The sequence below is a fragment of the Triturus cristatus genome, chromosome 5_1 (assembly GCF_964204655.1).
Source record: "Triturus cristatus chromosome 5_1, aTriCri1.1, whole genome shotgun sequence".
Taxonomy (NCBI): domain Eukaryota; kingdom Metazoa; phylum Chordata; class Amphibia; order Caudata; family Salamandridae; genus Triturus; species Triturus cristatus.
The window spans coordinates 391100480-391120339 of NC_140587.1; the positions used below are offsets into that span (position 1 = coordinate 391100480).

The following is a 19860-nucleotide window of genomic DNA, read 5'->3' on the forward strand; positions in this document are numbered from 1 at the left end:
ATGCGCAGTTAATTACTTTGCATACCACTACTACGCAAAGATGAACCTTTTTTAACATTTTTTTAAAATAAACTTTACCTAAACCCTGGGACGGGATTACAGTGAAATAGGGGTTTTGGGTGGGGGAGTAATTTAAAATATATTTTGAAAATTAACACTCGGTTATGTAATTTAACACTGCATAGTTTTACCTCGATTTTTTTCTTTTAATTAACACCCAAACACTTAGAATGGTATTTAATTTTTTTTAATACATTTATTAAATAAATAACCTCCCCAACACTACACAAAATACTAAATCCAAATACACTACCCTACGCACCACAAACTTCTCAACACTACTCTAATCCCATCAACACCACCTTTAGCATGACACTACCCTGTGCCACAGTCCTGCCCCTACACTCAAACACTTCCCTACACGTTCCCCTCACACTACACTAAACCCTAAACACTACCCTACACTACACAAACACTACAACACTAACCTAAATCCTAAAACACTAACCCCATCACAACCCTACCCCTACTCCCAGTCCGTCCCCTGCACTTAAACACTACCCTACAAGACCCCCTGACACTACCCTAATCCCTAAAACACTACCCTACACTACACAAACACTCAACACTACCCTAAACCCTAAAACACTACCCCCAGCACAACCCTACCCCTACTACCAGTCCGTCCCATACACTGAAACACTACCCTGCACATCCCTCCCCGACACTACCCTAAACCCTAAAACACTACCCTACACTACACAAACACTACCCTAAACCCTAAAACACTACCCCCAGCACTTCCCTACCCCTACTCCCACTCCGTCCCCTATACTTTAACACTACCCTACATGACCCCCTGTCACTACCCTCAACCCTAAAACACTACCCTACACCACTACACTAATGCTATGGTTTTATGCAGTGCATATGCACAACATGGGCAGTGCGCGTAAAGAATGTGGCATTAACCACACCTAGCCACCCATGATATATTTTAGGAGGCCGATACTACTGTCACCGCAATTGTAGGATCAGATTGTACTCTGAACGCACTTCTGTCCCAGTAGATGCTTGGTGTGACTGCGACCCAAACGTATGCTTACACTAAGAGACAGAAGAAGGGGGCCAGAGTGGGGGGGGGTGGCAGCAGGGGATAAGAGGGGGATTCGAGTGGGACAGATGTACAGAAGAAGAGAGTAACCGAGGCACGGAAAGGAACACAAACATATTATAATACAGAGCAATGACAGACGGAGGTAGATAGATAAGAGAGGAGTTGATAAATAGACAGATGGACATTGATAGAGACAGGCATTTAGACAGGTAAAAAAGTTACAGACTGATACAGAACTGAGGTAAAAGATAAAGATGTTAATCGATAGCAATAGAGACCGGTCTAGATGGGTACAAATAACAAGAAGAAACGGGGTGCCGCTCGCGCCAGGGCCGTGAAAATACTGGCTCACTGAGAACAGCAAAGCGGCTGCGAAAGTGAAAGTGATCACGATCAAGCGTGGCGAGCGATGAGCTTAATGAGCATGATGAGGAAAGCCATATGGTGCCTCTGCTCGTAAGCGCGCGCCCGCGCACATGCACGCAAGCTATAGGCCGGCCATGGTAGCATTTTTTGAAGCCCTTACTAAAAGTCTCGCCAGACCAGCGCATGAGCTGGGTCAGGCAAGACCTAAAAAACTACTACTCAAACACCAACCCTTAAAAAATACACACTCCCTCTTACCTCTCTCTCCTCTTTGCACGTCCTGTCTCATCGTAACTCCCACAGCTCGTAGTAAAGTAATGCGTACTAAAAGCATTTGTGAAGTAAAAGCATGCTATGCCGCAGCATGCGTAGTAATGGTAAACGCGCACTAAAAAATGCAGAGAAAAAGCACATCATAGTAATGCCAGCGTAGTAACGGTGCATTACCGTGCATAGTGCCGGGGATAGTGATATCAGTCAGGTGAGTTAATCACAATTTGCCCTAAGCCTAATTGCGAATTTTAAGCACATAAAAAACAGTGTTATCCGTCAACATTTGAAGAAACATAAAAGCGGGTCATACTTGTCTGAAATTGGCCTGTTTCAAAATAGGAATTAAAAAGGATTTTCTGGGCATATCATAAAATGGGCAAAACATAATTGGATAAAGTTATGCCTCTTTGTAGACGCCTTTGACCTAGGGTGTAATATCAAGATAGTGAGTGCCTTTCTTCATGTTAAACTCTCTGTCCACTTTTTTTTTTTTTTTTCAAGTTCATTAATGCATATTTCATGCTATGGTGTTCGAAAATAACACAGTATAATAAATATGGTTTTCAAATGTGGAAATATACTTCTCTAACCCTTATCATGGCATCACTTTTAATTTGTGCATAAAGGTGCATTATGCCATTCCGATGACTGGCATCCAGAATGCTGTCCACTACTGCATCGAGACCCGTCTTAGTGCTACCTTGGGTCATCTGGCACTCTAGTCACCCATTTTCATGAGTCAATAGCATTTTTGTTAATGGTTGGAACTGAAGTCATGGATTGGTATATCTATGAAGCGATCAAAGACTCCAACACTTTGTTGTGGAGAACCAGGCCATAACTCGCTATCAGACACAACAATCCTCAGTATATTCCATTTATGTAAAACCAATATCTGTAGTGGGCAGTGGAACATTTACATTTTTCATTTTAAATGTACGGAAACAAAGTGATTGATGTTGGAGTATTTCAATAAAAGACTGTCCCCTCACCCCTGTGATCACTGTTTCTTGAAAGTCAGGCATGTGCATGCGCTACTTGCACATAGGAGAACTGAGTGGGTGATGTTTAAAACTCATCTCCATCTATTTGTTATGTTATGTTATGTTATGTTACAGGGATTTATAGAGCGCACGTATACCCGGGGGTGTCTTGGCGCTAGACATAACAGAGATACAAGACTACTTTGCCTCTAATGCTGGAAAAGCCAAGTCTTCAATTGTTTCCTGTTAGCATCTGCGTTCATAATTTGTGGGCGGTGTAGTAAAGTCTTGTTGGAAAGTGAAACTAACTTAGTAGTTAAGGTCTTGTATCTCAATGCTTCTTAAATGTTCTCTTCACAAACTACACCTTTAGAATCTTCTAATTAAACGATGGTCTTCTGTGAAGGGCTCCTTTAAATGACCCTCCCTGAGGGACTTCTCCCTTCTGTGAGACAGCCCAGGTAAGGAGGCAAAAGCCTCATGGGAGGTAATTAATAAGAACACTACATGAAGGCAATGCTCTACCAAGCAAAACTACCCATTAACAGGAAAAGATACAAAGAGCAACAGATGCCAGGGAGTACAGACAAGGGCTTGCCGTACTGTACATTATTTAATCAGATACTTGTGTGTAGGGAAATGCGGCTCTTCCTAAGCTTTGAATAAAATGAGTGATTTTTAAAATTGCCAACTTAATCTACGTTAACATTTATTACATTTATATCCTGATCAGATAATTTTCTAAAGTTGCCAAAATCGTGCGGAAATATATTGAAAACAGTCCTATTATTACTTACAGAGAATTTCAGCAAAAAGCGATTTTAAAAAACATGGAAGCATTTGCAGCATTTCAAAATCGCACATCACAACTTGATTGAGAACGAATTTAAAACTATTTAGAGACATCAAAACTAATGTGTTCATATGCATTTTCACTTAGAGTAAGCCGCAATGGTAATTGTAATCATTTGAAAGGAACAGGATTTGATTACATAATTCCCAACGTTACAGAAATGACTCAAGTAATGACAGCTGCAGGAAAACTCTGGGATTCAGAGATTCCTTCCAAAAACTGTAGAAAAAGTCTCTTTGTAAGGAGACCAAGACAGCAAGGACAGCCGAAAGGCGAGAAAGCCCTAGACATGTGCTTAAAGTCCCTTCTATGTCCTAACAATAACAATGTTTTGAGAAAATACAACTTGACTCTTCTTGGAGATAGTTGTATGTTAAAATATCACACCCCGAAATATCGGCTGAAATATATATCTATTTGTCCCAAGATACCATTTACAAAAATAACATCCAAATCGTTCTTCATTATTTGATATTAACTCCAGTAGGGCACTTGATTTTGTAGCTGATAAGTAGGAAACAATATGTAGGTAGCTATATACTGGTACCACACCTTTTCTGAATCACGTTTTTCCTCCTGGTATATATATTATGTGGCTGAACTAGCAGTACTTTTGGAGAAGGCTCCTATGGGTTTGTGTCGGGAATACCGAATGGTCACAATATCTAGGCCAGAATCTAGATGGACAAAATATACATATATACATATATATATATATCTATATGGATATATATAGATATATATATATATATATACACATATATATATACGTTTTCACTGAAAACACCAAAGGTTAAAGTAATGTTATAGTTAGGTCAACATTTCAATGACAATGTAAGGTTTTAAACGTACAAAACAACTGGAATTCACCAGTTAGAGTTCTCTCAGGTATCTATAACTCCTGTCCTAAGATACCTATAACCCGGGCCCCACCATGCACAGTTTTGTCATCAATGATGCCATTGTAAATGATGCAGTGATATTATCAATGATGTCATAGAACATGTCATGAATGATGTAATATGTGTGGTAATTAGCACTGCATGGTGAGGGCGTGAGTTATCTTTGCTTTAGGGCAGTAGAGTTACTTGACATAACTATAACTCGTGAATTTCAGTGGTTTTGTTAATTTAAAATGTATTTTTATCTGACATTTCCATCTCACTATAACGACCCTTTAACCTTTGTTTTTTCAGTACATTTCTAGTTTTTCTTCTGCCTAAAACACCAACACCACACATGGGGTTGGACGCAGGGCCTGGTCTGCAGCTGGATCCTTTGTCCAACCCAATGGCAGCCAATCCCAAGCCAAGCACACCCTTTGTCCATGCACAACATTGAACAGGATGCAGGACCTACCCGCATCCAACCACAAAGGGCCTCTGCCCTCTAGCTGAAGATCATAGAGGTTGGGACACCCATATGTTTGTATTTTTATTAGGGGCAGTGGGCTGAGCCCTGGGTCCGCTGCAGCCGCGCTGGCTATCTTGCCAGCAGCAATCCTGGGTGCCAACGGGAGCCCGCAGTTCTTTAAAAAAACAAATCTTTGGGAGGGTGGTGTGGCCCCATCCCAAAGCCTTTACAGTTCTGAGGACCCAATCCCCAGGGCCATATTTTTTAAGGTGTAGGGGGCGTGTGACCCCCGCCTTCAAAATCCTTCAAGGCCCCACGGACCTCATCCCCTGGAGCCTTTATTTTTAGGGAAGGGGTGCATAGCCCCCCCACACCAACTGTTTACAGGCTCTGAACACCATCCTCTGGGGTAATTTTCTTTCATTAAGGGACGGGGCAAGCAGCAAACCTTCCCCTATCCTTGAGGACCAAGGCGACCCCATCCCCAGAGCCTTTATTTTAAAAGGAGGGGTGATGATGAATGGAATGTTTGGGTGCCTGTGAGGTGAGGTGAGGTGTAACTCTTGGAGAATGTGCTGAGCAGCAGGAGGGCTGCTCCTTGTGGGGCTGCTCTACATGAACTTACTAAGCTACAACTAAGCCTAAATAAACCTTAAACTACACCTCTGCTACTCGATCCTCATTATTACAGTTTCCCTGTCCGCGTTCTTGTGCAGGCAGATGTCCACTGTCAGTCCAATATAATCGAGGAGCTTTCCACATGAGTCTGTTTCATATGCACATGAGGCAATCCTTGTTAGCATGTGGGTACTAGGGGGAAATACACCTGGAGAAGTACAGAATGATAATCACCCATTTGTTAGCTTTTGGAATGGGGCTAATGAGGGCAGAGACAACCACCAAACAACCCCTTGCTCCAATAATCCACCTATACAATTCATCCCACATTTGTAACAGGGTATCAGGGACTAGACCCATGCTCTTGAGGGTTCGTACATTTCATACAACAGGAGTTTGCACCAGGAGCAGGTTAATTTCCTCCAGACTTGTTGCAGTCCTCTGCTGCCACGGAACCTTGTTTTACAACCCTGATATTTTAATTTTCTTTCATACTGGGTATTTCCTTAGATCTGGGATGCCATGCAGCACTCTTTTAAAAGTCCTGTTTTGTCTTAACATAGTATCCCAAAAGGAACTTCAGGCTTTCAATTTTAACACAAAACATTTGTAAATCGCAGATCAAGAGAATTCTGTAAGACAACGGAATACAAATGATTAAGTTAAAGATTGCCAACCTTTAGGTCGGCTACTTGCATTGCTGGGTGAGTTCAGGTTATATATATATTTTTATCACATTACATACCCCTTCAGTTTGAAAAAGCAGAGATTAAAGACTCATCTTCATACTGTGATATTCACAAAAACACATTCCTCAATGTAATTATAATATGATTGCTAAATTAAGGCTGCAGGCTGAAAATGGATGATCTGGAAGGGGTCTATTTGTTTCACAGATAAGCTAACTAATTATACCTAAATAAAAGATGCATTCATTTGTCATCAGGCTGGCAAGATGGCTCGGAGATTCAAATGTTTGCTACTATGATTTCCAGATCAAAAGTTCAAATCTCCTCAAGGGTAACTCCTCTTTTCATCCAGCTGTGGTTGTTTAGTTGCATAATAGCAATACCTGTAATTTCAAAAGGACTTTGAAATGCTATACATGGTACAAAGAATATTATTATTATCATGATAGTTATTATAATTACTTTTATTATTATTATATTTAGCCATAGCTATGTTATTTAATTATTGTTATTATTATTGGTGTTACTATGTTACACGCCATAGGACTTAGCCCACCTTTTTGACAAGCGGGTCATCTTTGCAAAGAAGTATAGTTCTTTTGTGGTCTAGGATCAATGGATGTTGGATTGCTCCAGTTGGCTTGTCTTAGAAAATGCAAGATGTTGAAATGGTATTGTTTTTTGTGAACTTTAGCTCCCAGATTTGTAAAGAATTGGTTTTGTGTGGGAAAAAAATTATAAAAAATTAATTAGACTCCTATTTTATTAGTTTGCTGTTTATTGTTTAAGAAAAATGCTCAATAAAATACTCCTGAAATAAAAAAAATTGGAAAATGTGATATTTTTATATGAAAATGTTAATTTTAAGTATCAAAGCTGATATCAAAATAGGTGTGCTCTCATAGACAGATACGCTGTTGTCTGGGTACAAATTGATTGCATTTTTCAAAACATATTTAATGTGGATATTTGAGCGATAATCATTATTGTTTTTTGAGAATTGACCATGCATGATTGATGTAACTTGAGTGTTGTCCAAACCTCTAAGGTCATGATATCTTGTGCAATATCCCTCTAGTAAAAGCCTATAAAATCAGTCAAGGTCTGCAGTCCATGGCCTGAGGTTGAGAGATTTATGTATTGTTTTCTAACATAAGAAGGATCAATTCTTTAACAATTCATTGTGTGAAATGGTGTTTTTGAAATGCTTTTATTAGATATTGACATTCTGTGAGGAATTGTTGCCAAAAGTGCACGTTTTTAATACCATTTTATCAGAATTTTCTTTGCCCGGTGAACTCCCAACAATCTGGGGTGCAAGATGTACAAGGCTTGCTTGACACATTGCAGGGAATTTGGTTATTAGGTGCAACAGATGTCAATCCTTCACAAGTAAAAAGTGTGCAGCTTCTGTTTTACTGGGAACCAAGTACCCCATCAAAGCACTTGAGTCTTTCAGGATAGCAAAGCAACGCAGTCCAAGGGCTTCTCAGGGGAGGAGGTGGGGGCTAGTACCCTCTCCTTACTGATATACAAAATCAACACTCCATAAATTATTATCCAGTTAGTGCTTTTTCTTATACAATGAAAAAAATACTTTTTTTGCACACATACACACTCCTAGATGGTATGCATTAATTACTAATATATACATTCACATAAATGAAAATATTTTTGGTTATACCCTCAGAACAGTTCACATCTGCAGCAAGCCCTGTACCCATAATCACACCCAACGATACTAGGTATCATATCACAGTATTTGAGGGTGTCATTATCAATATATAAGGCCAACTGCCTTTGACAGGGTTTGACCACATTTGTAAAAGCAGTACCACTGAAAACAATGGGGATAACACCAATGCACAGTGGTACTCTCTGTGATATAAACCCTTGCATTGTCAATCATTACCATTGTCAATAAACGATTACAGTGGATATAGTGTCCCAGAGTCTTATTTCTACATTCACACTACTCATACTGTAGCTTTATGGGTTAGGGACCTTATCCCTTGGGAGGCTTAGGGCCATAATTGTGGAAAGTTCTAGGGCGGGTTGCTGCACTTCAGGAAGCCTCTAAACACCTTGCTAGCATCATTGGTGGTGCCCCATCCTTTCCTGTGGCACCACAAAGTATCATATGTAAAGTTATGTGCCTGGCCAATGGCTGTATGGCTTTCCCTGTGGCTCTGGAGTTGGAATATGCAGCCTCACATTGCATTTCTCCTTTTTTTGTGGCCCCGTCCCAGCAAGGGCACCCACATGCTTTTTTCATTGAGGCCTGTGGGGGGAGACTTAATGCCCCCATAGTCCCTGCCAGGTCCCCGCAAGCGAGCTACACTCGTCGTGCAGCACGAATGAGCTGGCTCCATTCTGCTTTCTCCTGGGTGGGACAGAGCTGCTGAACTTGCTCTCCTGCTCTGATGCAGGAGATCACGAGATGGTGCTGCCTCCTTCCCCATGCAGGGACATTTGTGCTGGGTGCTTCTTTAGGCCTGAGGAGATGGGCTCGCCCAGAACAATAACTCTGTGAGTAGGTTGCCAAGGGTGGGGTCCCTGAGGCCCTAGAAGAGCTTGAGAAAGGGGTTAAACATTTCCCCCTCCCCACTAAAAATGAATTAGGTGAGGATGAGCTAATCCCCAAATGTTTGGCCAGGCACTGTTAAAGGCTCTATTGTGTGGGAAGGCATTTGATCCTCCTGCTGGCCAGCAGAGTAATTAACTTGTCCAGTATGGGGGAAATAGGCCTAGAACCTGATTATGGCTGAGCCGGAGAAATATGATAATTCTCAAACTGCCATTGGAGTATAGTTATCACAAAATTCAGAGTGTATCTGCAGTCGGTGTACACGTTTACCCTAAAATTGATGCCTGACTGGCATGTCTAGGCCTAAGTAGGAAGAACCGGACAGTGGCTCAGACATCTCCCATAAGTTATAATTCAATGTGCAGACAGCACTACATACCTATACTATGAATGCCCACTCACATTATAAGACCCACACTAGGTCAACACCAACCCCTGAAGAATCTCTTCTGCCACAAGCTACTTGTGCATAGATACAGAGATGAGGTAGATGATAGTCTCATGTGTACAGCCTGCACTCCTGTGCACATGGGTGTGCTCATATGTTTGCATATAGCCAGCCGAAAGTCATTTAAACCAGCTGCACATCAGGAGCCCTATCTTAAAAGGCAAACATTGGTGGTTAGCACTCTCAGTACATTTCTACAAACTTTACTGTACTGTCAGTGAGACTCAGTTAGTGAAACTTATTCAGATTAAAAGTCCAAAAACTGGATAGTGATTAAGTGAAAAATCCAGGTGGGTTAAATGGGAGGACCCAGCGCCTACACATGCCAAGACAGTATTTGAGTAATTCTAAAAACCCGTGCAGATTCCATAGCTTCCTTTCCATTTTATACGATAACGGTGGTGTAAATTGTATTATTTGTCCACATTTATGGTTGCTCTTTACAAATGAAGGCATGTATTTATGACCAACAAGTGTCAAAGATAAGTAGCAAACACTGGATTTCAGTTAATATGGTTTGGAAAGCAGACCACTTTGTTTGGTGGTAAGACATATTTGTTTAAGATGTCTATCGTAGAGCGAGGACCAAAACACATGTCATGGTAACTTCACATTTCAAGCTATTCCTACTTTTTCAATATATACACGGCATACACTGTGATTATATATGTATATATGCATGTTAGAAAAATGTTTCAAAGCACCTTGAACAATGTAAAGTTTCACCTCAAAACATAACTTCATCATTTGCCAGTTAACATTGAAAACAATTAAAGACCTTCACTTGAAAAGTGAGGATGTACATGGTTTTCATTTATAAGGCTGTGTTTGGAGTTCATTAAATGTGTATCTGCCAGAGTAAAAACGAATGAAGTTTTACCCAGAGCCCAAACAATGGTTACTGTCTCTATGGGTGTTTGGGAAAGAATCACTGGCAAGCCAGAAACCCTTGAGAAGACCTGACTGGAGGAAAGAATATTCCATCCAATTAGTAGCATTCATTTAGGGCTCTTTCTGTATAACTTATCACAGCCATTGATGTATACAGTTCTGACGGCCACTAATAAATACAATATTTCCCAAAGGCAATCTGCAATGTACAATTCAAACTCAAGCCTGTTTAGTTCTAGTTTTGCTTGGTTGCCTACACTAAACACTGTGCACTTAAAAGGATACATTTGAATAAACATATTAGAATCAGCACCCAACTTATAAGATTGCTTTCCTTTCTCGATTTTAAAAGATGATTGCAGAGATTCATGCTATCTTGATACAAAATGTTTCCAGAAGATCACTCTCCAGCTGCTTTGCACTTCAGCCAGATGATATAAATAAAGGAAAGTGACTTTGGATTACAGAGAGCCATTTAAACCCCCGGGTCCTCATCAAGCATATAGAATTTGCTGCCTCAATCTCTGCTTAAATCCTTTTCATATCTTCATGAAATATGACAGATGTAAAATCCCAGTTCAAATATCCACATTTGCAGTGTAATTGACAATTGTATGCTTCAATGATATTCTTTTCAGTGTGTGCCAATGAAGAAAGGCATCCTTGCACTTCAAGTACAAACAGATATCCAGAATCGGGGTATAAAAGATATTGCATTTTACATGGTGGTTAGTAACAAATTACATTTATCTGTACAATCATAATATGAACCATTATGTCACTCATAAGTGAAAAATGACTGGTACTCTGTTCAGCTGCTTTTCTTGGCTAGCATCAGTCATCCTTTGACTGTCTCCATTTTTGCCAGGACTACATCTCAAAGTTCGCTCAATGCTCCTGCTAAAATATTGCCATTAAAAAGAAAATCATAAACGTACTCATGTTAATTGATGACAACTTGGTTTAATTTTTAAGTGAAGCGGTTGACCAGATGATCTATTTTGCACAACCTGAGTAAGCATTATTTTTTTCCCTTTACTATGTGATTAGCTATTCTAGCCAAGATATGAATTTGCATCAGAACCTTAGCAACAGATAAACAAAAACATTATATCAACCTCTAAGGTTTCATTTTTTTGATCAACTAGTATTATGCTAGATAACTCAGGATTCAAGTGGCTAGAAATCTCACAATGTCTCAGTTCAAATGAGTACCGGTCTCTTAATTGACACAAACAGCTTTTAAAACTAAATGTTTCACTTTTGGGAAAGCAAATGGAAAAATGGTGGTCTGCTGCCCCTTGCAAACCACCATTGCAGCATTCACAGCCATTCACATAGGGTCTCAATATGTGACCTGCCTAATCTGCTAGGCAGATTGCTTTAAGACCCCCTGCAAACGGGAAATTCTTGATGCAACATTATAGCAGATGAGTCACATTGCAAAGTTACCTAGTTACAGTCCTGCTCGAAAACCATTCAGTGTGTGATTTGAATGCCCTTGGTTTGCAAATGGGGATGGAACATCTGCTCTGCGTATCCTTTTTCATCATAATTAATCTGAATGTTTGCAAACTTCTTGTGTTTGGTTCATCATGATCACCTCAGGTGCACCTGTGTAGTAATCAAGGTGGAAGAAAACTATAAGTTGATATGAGCTATATTATACTAAGGTTTTAAATGTCGGTATGTCCAAATTCCAATTTTCTGGAGATCTAGAAATTAAATATCATTCAGCCAGGCTGATTGTCAAGTCCCCATGATTCAATAATGCATCTAATCAAAACCTTGATGATACGTAGTAAAGAGAACCCGATGTTCTAGTTCAGTACCCCAACTAACTGTCCTTCCATTCAAGATGATGCACAATGGTGAAACTTTCTTTCCTGCTTGGCAAAGACAAGAATCATCCAAGAACACCTGGAATTCAGGAAGGCAGTAAAGACCCAAACTTTCCCCAGGATCGACACTATTCAATTCACAGAGTAGAATTTGTCACCAAACCAAGATGGCAGGTAAGAGAACACAAAGTATCTTTCATGCCTCTTTGCTTCACTCCATGCTTAGGAACAGTTACATGTATGCTGCATCATGATAGGGACAACTCTCCAGTCCACAAACACATGTGCCCAGGACCTGCAGTTTAAATGATACTGGTGGGCCTGCCGTACTGATTGTGCCGCTCACTTAAATAGCCCTTTAATAATCATGTTTAAGGCTTGCCATTGCAGAGCCTGTGTGTGCAGTTTTAATCTGCCATTTCAACCTGGCAAAACAAACCTTTTGCGATGCCCAAACCTTTCTTTTTAATACAGATAAATCACCCCTAAGGTAGGCCCTGGACATCCCAGAGGGCAGGGAGCAATATATTTAAAAAGTAGGACAAGTACTTTTAAGTTTTACATGCCCTCGTAGTGAAAAACTATAAAATCTAATCAATTTCTATCTCTACTATAGGCTAGCATTGGAGTTGCCTTGTTACATTTTATAAGTAAAATTTCCAAATGGGAGTAAATAACCTATTGATGTTTGGTGTCTCTGGAATCACAATTTAAAATCCTAACTTATGGTGAAATCGGATTTTAAATTGTAATTCTAAAAGTGCCAGTATTCAAAAGTTTTCATTTTCTGGTCTTAGCCATTTAGTGCCTGTAGCCTGTCTCTGGTCATATGACTGGATATAGCTGATAGTTAGGCTTTGTGTATTCCTCCTAAACAGCCACACACAAGAGGGAGCTTATGTGTGTTGTTGGAGGGGCCACCACTGGCAGGATGGGAAGGAGGAGCTAGGCACAGCCCTGATTTAACACCTGAATAGGTTGTGTCCTGCTTCCACACAAAGGGCTGTATACCCCCTGTAGTCAGTCTTGAGCCAGGGCAGGAAAGTCAGGATGCCTGTGGGCTTTAAAGGGAAACCTCTAGAAGCTTATCCTCACTTCAAAGGCACAACTGAGTATAAATACTGGACCTCAGACACCAACTCTTCAGCACACTTCTGGACCTGTGGATACTCCTCCAGGAAGAGGGACTGATGGGCTGCTACAAGGACCGCCAATCTCCTGGACTGTTGCTCTGAAGAAACCGCTGCCCTGCTGTATTGACTTGCTGCCTGCTGACCTCTTTCCTGGGTGAGAATGACTGGACCTGCATCTCTTGAACCTAAAACCCAGAGTGATTCCAAGGGCTAGTTGGCTTGGTTTCTGATCTGAAGCCTCAGGGACATACCAGACTTCCAACAACCTTGCATCTGCACCTGGGCTCCGCTGTCCAGGAGTCTACCCTACCATATGGTGCCACCCCAGTCCTGGACCCTTGGAAGTGGACCTAAGGTGCTCTGCTAGCCCCTATAGTACCAGCAAAACCCACGGATCTCCACTGTTGTGTGGCACAAACCTAAGCAGAACGACACATGGTTGCTGCTGCGTGAATCGGATCCTTTGCAAAGACTCGCATCACAGCTTCTTGGAACCACTGCAGCTCCCCGAATGCGTGACACGTCCTCAGTGCAGGGCCTCGCATGCCTTGTCAATGGCAGCCTTGATGACGATGATGGCCTCTGCATCACAGCCGCGCAGCTCTTTGGAACCGATGCATCGCCCCAACTGCAAGCTGTATCCTCGAGGCCGGACTCCGCATCAGAAGTCCCATCAACGGGATTCTCAATAATGACACAGGCCCACGCATTGCAGCCTTGTTGCATCTCAGTACCAATGCATCGCTTCGGCTGAGATGCACCTTCAACGCAGAACCATGCAATGCTCCGCTAACTAGCATTTAAGGTACTCTGTTCAGCAGGCCTAACTGATCTCCAAAGCAAAGTGCAAGCCAATGGTAGCAATCGCTGACTGGCTACACCAAATTGATGGTCATGCCTTAAATCCCTCGTTCCACATTCCAGAATATCTGACTTATGTGGGAACACTATCCTTTTAAAAATCAGGACAAAATTCCATGGAGAGAGCATGGATGGGGAGGTGATCATTGGGGTGTTACAGAACTCAATTAGAGTTTGACAGAGGACCTGCCATCTGCCATATTTAGAGATCTCCTTCGGCCTGGTGGATATTTTTTGTGTTTTCAAAGCAGCATCACCATAGGAACCATGATGGTTCAGCTGAATCCTAATAGAGTGGGGCGGACTGTCAGATTGGCAGACAGAGTAGGTCCTCAGTTGCAGAAACCTTTTAAAGTTCATATTGGAAATTCTGTCCTAAAAAAACCCAAAGTCTTAAAAGTTCCACAATTCTGCAAAACGTGTATAAGAAATAGTCAGAGAAGTAAAATGAGATTTACAATATGATGGTGTCCTGAATGACACTCTGCATTTTATTTTCGCTGAAATGTAGTCAGTGAAATAGGAAAGTTGCCATCATGAAGATAGGAGAGTCTCTGGGGACGTATCAGTAAAACATGAGAGGGATTTTAATACTTGGAAGGATGGCTGCATTATGGTAAGGTTAATGCAAGAGCACTTTTGAGTCTCTAGGCCATAACGGCTCCATATGGAGCTAGGTAGCAGTGAAGGTAATAAACTTGCTCAGTTTGATATCTTAACTCATTACTCTTGCAGTAGCAGATTTCACTAATTCAGCAGAAACTCATTTTCTCTTCCTGGGGACATTTTTTATGACTCAAATCCAAACCATTACTATTGTCTTTTGCTACATTTGCAGCCTTTTCAGAACACAAACAAACAAACCAAAGTTTGAATGCCCTCAGTCTTCGCCAAAAGGGCCCAAGGCACCTCTAGAAATTACTTTCACTCGCCATTTTGTTCACTGTTAGGCCTGGGTGGAAGCCAGTGTCACTGCCTCATTCGAGATCAAATTGAAATGCTGTCTTGTAAGGTGATTGCATTTATAGGTTGATTGCATGTGCAAGTTGATTGCATTTGTAAGTTGATTACACTTGTAAGTTGATTGGAGAGAAATTGAAAGGACATGCTGATTGCCCGTGAATGGGCTGTGAGTAGTGACAAGAAATGTGCAGTCTATGGCTGACCATCTGAGGTCATGGCAGGGATTATCCCTGTGTTATAAGCCGGTGGCCTCTAGGTACAGAGGCCGGATGACAACCTCTGCCAGTTATTTTTTTTTGTAAATATGTGAATCGACTTAGGTGATCCCAGGCTATCTACGGCATTCTTAGGGCAAGCGTACTCCACCTCACTTGACCAAACTCAACATAAGAGCTGGCAGGATTACTTGGTGACTTCACACTCGCAGCTGACATCTGCTGTGATCTGCAAGTCTCAAGTTCAAGTTATGCTTGACGGACTCAGACTTCCATCCTTTAGCAGTCGGTAAATTGAGTGCTGTTAAACTGGTAATAGAAGCATCTATTATTTTTATTGATTAGAAGTGGGGTATGAAGCCTTAAATGAAGAGTAAGTTCTTACAGCTACGGGACATATGGAAAAATATAGAAACTCATATCTCCAGGGAAAGTTAAGGACTACTCTCTTGTTGGTATGGGAGTCTCTCCAGCGCTCCATCTTCAATTCAAAGAAGATAGTGCAAGAGTGGAGCTTCATGTGCCACTGACATCTAGAATTAGGAAAACAATTGCATTATGCTGTAATAGAAAATGTAGGCTCTCATTCTGAGTTCCAGAAACTCCTGACTTAGAGAGCAGCGGACTTTTCTGTCCAAATTGGGAATTCTGCGTAGTGCAGGAATTTCACATGCAGTATTACCAGACGCAAAATTACTTTGCACATCTCTGGGGACACAATCGTCAAATCAAACCTGGCAGAATATGACCCTGAAAACGGCCCAGAATTTGGGAAATACCAGTGTACTTAACTGCTGTATTCTGTTGGAACCGCCTTGTGAACCTGTGGCAGTTCCACATGCTTAGTTTACCAATACCTGTAATATTGTTAATTTCCGACCCAGTAGTAGTGCCATGTGCTATGGTGCAAGAAAGCAAAGTGTCAGGTCCACTTCTGAGTAGTAAACAAACAGACAGAATTGGTGTTCAATGAAGCCCTATGAATACTCGATCCCGGTGCCACTGCACCTGTTGCACTATTGACAGCTAATCCCCTCTTCAGGTGATCGCAAATCTCAATGCAGTTGAGGGACTAAATATTTCCCAGTTATCACTATACATGTCAGCTCAGATTTACTAACATTGTATGCTGGGTTTGTATTACAATTTTTTTTGCAGTATTAATACGCGAACTCGACCCAAACGTTTTGGAGTGCTTTACATGCCCACCAGTTACAGTGCACAAGGACACATTTATTTTTTACATTTGAGGCAGTAGTGAGATTTGGGGGCATATTATCAAAGGCCAGCGATAATTATCGCCGGCCGTGCTTAGCGATAATAATATTATCGCAGGCTAGCTCTGGAATTTATTAACAATGCATTTCTCTAGGGCGATAAAAATTCCAGAGATAGCGAGGGTATCGCCCTTTTGCAGGGAACATCGCTGGTTTTCTCATTGGAGATGCAAAGGGAGGCGTTGGGAAAAAGGGTGCTAACATGCGATTATGCATGTTAGCACCCTCTTGTAAATAGGGCGCTGGTTTTATCTCTGCTTTTTTGGCTTTGTAAGACAAAAAAGCGGAGATAAAGCCCTTGTAAATATGCCCCTAAGTGATTTGCCTAGAGTCACAGGTAGGGGTGGGCAGAACTCGCAGAATTTCACAGTTACATAAAAACTCAGCAAGCCCCCCCGAAGAGTTCCACCAACAGGCGGAAATATGCACATCACACTGCTTGCACTGTGATTTAACGCCGTTAGTCTATTCCGTGCTGAAAAATCAGTAAGACCAGCACAATGCAATGTCAGGAGTGCAAGACTATTTGAGTTGGTACTCCTGCAGCTCAATAAGCAGCCCTCTGACCGTAACTGCTCACGACTGCCTGCATAAGAAAATCTCGCCGGAATTCCTCCTTGTGACTGGAAATTGCAGTAGGGGATGCCATATCTCGCTCATGCTCCTCAGATCACATTGCTAGAGCCTTGCAGAAGAAAAAAGTTTGCCACGTGGCAATTTGTGGAATTTGGCTGGCACTCCACTTTACAGGAATAACCAACTTCCACGAGCGGAAGAACATTTTCCGAGTGGGCCTAATCACAGGATGTTGAGCCGAAGTTGAAACTTGAATCATGCTCCCCAGTTCGAAAGTCGGCAGCTCTGTCCATTATGAAACATCCTCTCCCCTTACCTTTGTCAACCAAAATTGCCACAAAGTGTTGTGGTGGTATTTACTTTCCAACGCAAATCAGGATCTGCATTGGAAAGTAGGCCAAAGTAACAGACACTAGCACAATGTGCTACTTTGCAACAAGGGGGAGTTCCACAGGTGATGCACAGATGCTCCCATGCAATCAACTATGGGTTTTGACCACATCCTAGCTACTAACAATTATGGACAGGGATTTGCGACAAAACCTAACACCCAGTGCAATGGGAGAGAAATGTATTATTTTCTCAATAAGGTTCATAATTTTCATGGGTGCTGCATTGTACAGCACACATACAAAATGGGAAAGTGATAAACCAAACTATTTTGATCTGGAAAGCCAGCCCTTCCAGTACTAGCTATGCTTGACAGATCGCACACCAGCAGGGCCGGACTGGCCGTAGCGGGCACCGGGCAATCCCCCAGTGTGCCGCACGGGTGGGGGCTGGTTTTTGTAACAGGGCCGATTTTGCAGGGGGGGGCAGCCGAGCACTTTGCCAGGCTCGGTTGTTGTTCCCAGTCCGGCCCTGCACACCAGTGCAAGGGTGTACGGCAGCCAATGGTACACCAATGCTGAAGAAGAGAACAACAGTGCCATATCTTAGTAGATATAGTACTGTTTTTCACTCTCCCTTTGGCGCAACTCAATGCAGCTACTTTAGTAGCTGCTCTGTGTTGCATCAAAATTTAGTACATTTCCTCCATCCTCTCTAGTGCACTCACTAATTTCACATAGACATCGAAAAGTGTATTTGCTAGAGGCAATATTCTCACCTTCTGAATCCTTTCATAAATGAGTTTTGTCTGCCATAGAAAAAGAAGCACTACCTGCTTATGCAAATTGCCAAGACATACTGCAAAAGATGAGTGAGTCCAGGAAGGTGTTATACATTGGGGAAGGCAGATTTGGAACACGGGTATCATGAATGTAACACATCTTTATTAATAAGTACATTAAATCCTAAATTTTTCATTTGTAACTGCTGCATAATTTCCTGTTAACACTTCGTGTAAATTCCAGATAAGGTAATAATTTTTCACAATTCTATTGCTGCTTCATTATATGTTTCTATACCCTGCCCCACAGGTCAGTTGCATGATTGAAGTTTTATGCCTCATTAAAATTCCACCGGTTAAAATATGGACGTGGAATTTAGGTAATTCCTTTTCCTACACAAGTGCAATTAACCATTCCTGGGGTTGCACATTTTGCTAGGATAGCAGTGTAGCATTTCTTTTTGTGGAGTGAGATGGTCAAGGGGAGTAATGTCCACACTGCACGGCTCTTATCTTCTTCTGCTCTAGTGTCATAAAAATAAACCTGGTCCTGCCATCTTTCCGTTTTGCATTTCTAGCTAGCAGCTGCTATCAGAAACCTAAATAACAAAAATATGCAAACTTGCACACTAATTCCCTTTGGAGATAGATCTTGGCTGCAGCCCTGTCATAAATCAGAGAATTTCGATATGAAATGAGGCAAGCAGCTCTAATCATTTCTGCATTTCAAATTGGATCACTGGCTCAATCACTGGGCTTTTTTAAACTGCTTGCCTAAGAGCAAATGTGAGGCGGGAGATAATTCTGAAGAAATCTCTCCTTTTGTGGCCACAGAACTCTTTTAACTGTTTCAAGACTGAAGGCCACATTCTGGTGATAATAACACATATCTGCTGCGGCAGAGATATGGATCCTTAAAGTCATCTTTCTTCTCTTTCAACTCGCAGAATTCCATCAACATTTGCACATTTTATTTATGTTAAATTAAACACCGCGTAAACTGCATATAGCATAGGTATCCTTAAACATACAGGGCATTTATCTGTGTATGCATGCATAGACATGGGTGTATGTTTGTATATATATATTATATACCCACATGAACTCAAATATATATGTAGGTATATACACTATTATACTTTACGCGCACACACACACACACACATATCTTGTGCAGTCATTAAAGGAACTTACTGCAAATATCCGAGGTATCCGTGCTTCTGTCTGGGATTCCAGAAGTTTGTTTTTGTATATGGCAGGGTTTCCGGTACCCTGAGCATGGACCGCTCTATTTGACAGTCTCTACCTTCACCGGTTTCTTGTTTGATATATATATATGTGATCAAGGCCCGTGGGAAGGGCTGAAACGCGCCATGGCGACCTCTTGCACCGACTAAACTTTTTGGCACTTAATTGTGGTCCGTATCCGTTTGTTTGCCCTGGAAATACGTGCAATTCAAGCGGAGTATTTGGATATATATATATATATATATATATATATATATATATATATATATATATATATATATATATATATATATATATATATATATATATATATATATATATATATATATGGATAGATAAATAGATATAGACATTTCAAGACAATACACTTTCAGGCTTAGAGTGCCTCATACGTTGTGCAAAAAAGGAAGCTTTCTTATTTGCATATATATATATTTATATTTATATATATATATGT

At 41.2% G+C, this 19860-nt stretch overlaps 1 protein-coding gene across 1 annotated transcript in view; it reads right to left on the reverse strand.

Moving 5' to 3' along the window:
- The window catches only part of ZFPM2 (zinc finger protein, FOG family member 2), a 610873-nt gene that overhangs the window by 213035 nt on the left and 377978 nt on the right, over positions 1–19860 (reverse strand). The window lies entirely within an intron of this gene.